Source organism: Triticum dicoccoides, chromosome 3B (genome assembly GCF_002162155.2).
Source record: "Triticum dicoccoides isolate Atlit2015 ecotype Zavitan chromosome 3B, WEW_v2.0, whole genome shotgun sequence".
NCBI lineage: Eukaryota > Viridiplantae > Streptophyta > Magnoliopsida > Poales > Poaceae > Triticum > Triticum dicoccoides.
Window position 1 is genome coordinate 35,555,783 of NC_041385.1, and position 4,646 is coordinate 35,560,428.

At 45.1% G+C, this 4,646-nt stretch overlaps 1 pseudogene; it reads right to left on the minus strand.

Moving 5' to 3' along the window:
* Positions 1 to 290: 290 nt before the first annotated feature.
* On the minus strand, positions 291 to 432 carry LOC119282962 (annotated as a pseudogene).
* Between the last annotated feature and the right edge of the window lie 4,214 nt (positions 433 to 4,646).

A 4,646-nucleotide genomic window follows, 5' to 3' on the forward strand; every position in this document is an offset into this window, starting at 1 on the left:
GAAGCGCCGGTAGCATTCGAGGGCGGTGGGATTTGGCCTCTTGCAGATCTGGCAGACGACCTCAGTAAGATCATCGGCTACTCCGTTGCCGTTGCCGTTGCCGCGGCCTCCATTGCCACGACCACCGCCTCCATTGCCACGGCCTCTGTTGCCACGGCCACCTCCTCCATTGCCGCGGCCACCATTGCCACGGCCACCTCCACCGCGGCCAAAACCACCACGGCCACGAGAGATAGTATTGGCCAAGGACTGGGAGGAGTGGTTGCCACCTTCGAACATAGCAAGACGCTTTTCAAAACCGATCAACTGAGAGTAAAGTTCAGCTACCTTGATTGGTTCAGTCCTCGCGGCGCAGATGGACGAGACAAACGAGATGTAGTCGTAGTCTAGTCCGGCGAGGATGTAGGAGACCATGTCATCATCGTCGAGCGGCTTGCCTGCTGAAGCCATCTGGTCGCCCAACGCTTTCATGCGCCCGATGTAGTCGGCGATGGTCGCGGTGCCCTTTTTGGTGGTGGAGAGGGCGATCCGCATGTTGACGATGTTGGCCTGCGTCTAGGAGAGGAACATCTCCCTCATGGCGGTCCATGCCGCGGCGGCCTTGGTGCAGTGGTCGACTTGGATCATCACAGGTGGTGAGATCGAGTTGAAGATGAAGCTCAGCACCTGCGAGTCTTGCGCCAGGGTGACAAGATACGCAGGGTTTCGCACATCTGTCGGCTTACCGTCTTTATCGGCAAGCTTGGGCTCCGGGAACGGGTGATCAGGGTTGAGGTGATCAATCAATTGCGCTCCGCGGATGGTGGCTAGGGCTTGCGTGCGCCAGACCAGCTAGTTGCCCCGGTGCAGCTTGTCAGCGATGGGAATGAGGGCAAAAGCGGCGGCGGCGGAGCTGGAGCTAGCCATGACTAGGTTTGGATGTTGGAGAGAAAGTTGGCTCTGATACCATGAAAGATTGGATGAAGCGTATGCCTCTGGCAGGGACGCGTTGCATGTTATATAGGCAAAGAGGTTTACAAGATTTGGTAGTTCGGTTGTTGGATTGATCCTCAAGAAAGATATACAAGATGAGGATGAATCCTAACAATCACAACTACAGGTTACAACAACCACGCAACACGCTAGCCTACCGGGCATACTGGGTGTATATACAGTTTATATTTATACCGTATATACGTGTTACAATGTATTCTAACAGGCGAGTCGGGGCGTGGCGACCAATTTGATGTTCAGTGACTACTACCAAAGACAGCATATGCACCAATCGCAGTCACCGATTGGGATACGATGCAAGGGTTCACTTCCATAAATTTGAAGACACGCAGGCAAAAAACAAACTCCAAATCTGGCTTCCCAATTTCCAGATAGAGGGTTTCCTCCCTGATCCATGTCCGGATGATGGCACCGCCGTGGACTTCTCTGCATAGTACCTGCAACACAAAAGAGCGGGCAATCCTAGATTCCTTTTACTTCTCACGCGGTGCTGCAATGCCTTCTAATTAATCAATCAAGCTACTGCATGTATTGGATCCATGGCGCTGTGCTTATTGGATTGGCTATGTACATAGGCTACATAGTTAGCTGGATTGAAGCTGCTGACCTTCTTAAGCATGACGTGGAACATATCAGGCTCTTGAGATACGGGCCTCCATGGTATGGATCTGCGGTGACACCGACGGAGACGCGACCTCGCCGTCGGCTTCGTCGTGCTGCTGTGCATGCAGCGGATTGGGGAACTTGGGGGTGCTGTCGATGGGGAGGGTGCCGGAGTAGAAGGAGATGGGATACCAGCCGCCGCCCCGGACTATATAGGGGGAAACAGTGATTGATGGGTTCGACAAAAGGAAGGGAGACGGATCGGTCTCTCTTCCCCTGCTACGGTCCGTCTCTCTTCTCTGTTGTCGTTCTGTATTGTTAGCCAGGCTGCGGATGGTCTCTCTTCCCCTGCTGGTAATGGATTGCCGACGTGGTCATTCTGTAAGATGAAACTTTTGGGCTACTTCGTGGCTATCAAACGACAGCATGATTTTATGGCGACATGGTGGATTATGAGGGTAGAAAAAAATGCCATGGTGGATTGTGGTGGATTAGCGGAGTGGAGGATTAGTGCTGATGTGGCAAGAGGAGAATGGATGATGATGTGGATAACTTGCATGCTTAGATAAATAAGGTAGTGGGGGTGAACTTCTTATGTATATAGGATATAGGATACATATAGAACACTTAATATATGATACTTCACTTCTCGATGGTTTCTTTATTCTTTACATTGTTTTTGTGCTCATTTTCATGCCGGGTAGCCCAAGCATCGAGATGGTTGACCGAGGGGTTCTCAATGACCTGCATGGCATCATATTCAAGAATTACAATTGGTCCTGCTACTGGCACAATGACACGGAGTCATGTGCGTATGTGCCAGTTTACAAAATAGCCTATATATGACGCTAAAGTTGCCAAATAGGCTTGGGTTAAGGCAGAGTGCTCCTATATGATGCTTGTTTCTGTCAGAATAGGGCGCGTGACACACATGCTGCAGTCGGTACACTTTCGGCCCAAATGTCATGTAGCATCTAGTTTTCTAAAAAAATTTGCGGGAATGTAGCATCTAGTTTTCTTCCGAAAGATCGCCCACAATTTGGTTATACATAATGGTCTTTGGTTATCTCCAATTATCTTGGTTTCTAGGACGGTTTTACACTTTCTATAAAAATATAATTCTTTAGTGGAAAACCTCTTTATATTTACATAAACATTTTGTGAATATTGAATGGACATTCAAAAAACAAAGTGAACATTTAAAAAAGTCCACCGTATTTAAAAAAGGTGTGTTGTCTATTACGAAATATTCACCAGGCTTAAAAACAGTTCATCCTGTATTCCAAAGATGTTTAATGTGCATTGAAAAAATGTTCATCATTTACTAAAAACAGTCCACGATCTTAAAAAAAAAGTGTACACTCTATGTTGATAAATGTTCATTGGGCAACTTCACTGTATGTTTAACAACTATTCACCATGTATTAAAAAATGATCACCAGTCTTTCAAACATATTCACAATGAACTTTCTTCAGAAATACTCATAAGCACAGAAAGACAAATGTGTTTTTACTAATGAAAAAGGGAATAAAGAGGGAAAGGAAGAAGAGTAAACAATAAAAAATTCAAAATACGAAGAGAGAAATGAAAACCAGAAAGAAAAGTAATCAAATAAATAGACTAATATGAAGCAAAGCAAAAAAGCCAAAGAACTAAGGAAAACATAATGAAATAAGCAGTAGAAGAGAAATAAAATTACTATAGAAAGCTGAAAAGAAAAATGTGGAGCAAAAAATACTTACAACAAAAAAATACCCAAAAATAGACTTGAAAATAACCCCCCACACACATAAAAATATATTAAATCCTAGCGGAACGGCAACACAAAACGATTGAAAAATGGGACATCCCAGAATGTGCTTAACATGTGGATCAAATAGGGTGCTGATTAGGATGTCCCGATGTGTGTGGGGATCTCCCATCTGCCGCTCTTTGCGGCATATTGTGGCATAACACACAGGTGGCTCTCAACTGGGCCGACCATTGGCGCATGTAGTGAGGCGAGCGGGTGGATGTTTGCAGTTAGTTCGCTAAACATGCACTAGAACAAACTCATACATGTAGCAAACTGAATGGAGGTACTATAACTTACATGCAGAGTTTTTGTAATGAATTTTTTAAGAAAAGTCTTAGAACAATTATTAGACATTAAGAACATCTTTTGAATTTTCCAAACTTTTTTTAACACGAACTAATTTTGTAATTATGAACATATTTTAATTTTCCGAACATATTCTGGAAATCACAAACTAAATTTGGAAATGCTAACCTTTCTTGAATTTTTTTTATTTTTGATCGTTTTTCAAGAGCCTGACCATATTTTGTAAACATGATGTTTTTGAATTTGTAAACAAAATTTGAAAAATGTGATAATTTTTTTAATTTTCAATAAAATTTGAAACACGGACATTTTATGAAAAAATCTGGAAGGTTTCCTTAATGCCAGGAAAATTTAAAATTCCAAACATTTTTTTCAATTTCTGAGCTAGAAAAAGAAACTACTCCCTTTGTGGTGCCTAAAACCACTTGTAGAAAATGGGCCATTTGTCCTGGTTCCACAGGCCCATTAGCCCCGGTTCTGGAACCGGAACTAAAGGGTTGAGACTAAAACCTAACACCTTTAGTACCGGTTCGCTTACAAACCGGGACAGATGGTGCTCCACGTGGAGGGTTACACTAGTAGAAAACATGGCTTTGGTTCAGGCTGGGCCAACCCATTAGTCCTAGTTCAGTCACGAACCGGACCCATGGGGGCATAGGTCCCGGTTCGTGAGGCCAGGGGTCCGGCCGTGCCTCATGGGGCATTGGTCCCGGTTCTTCTCACAAGTAGAAAACCCCCTATTAGACCCGGTTGGTGAGGGCCTTTTGTCCCGGTTCTTGAACCGGGACTAAAGGGTCGTTACTAATGCCCTAGACCTTTAGTCTCAGTTCTAACACGAACCGGGACAGATGGGCCTCCACGTGGCCGGTGCGCCGAGCCCAGGCTGGAGGGCCTTTGGTCCCGGTTGGTGGCACCAACCTGGACTAAAAGGCATCCACGTGTCAGCAT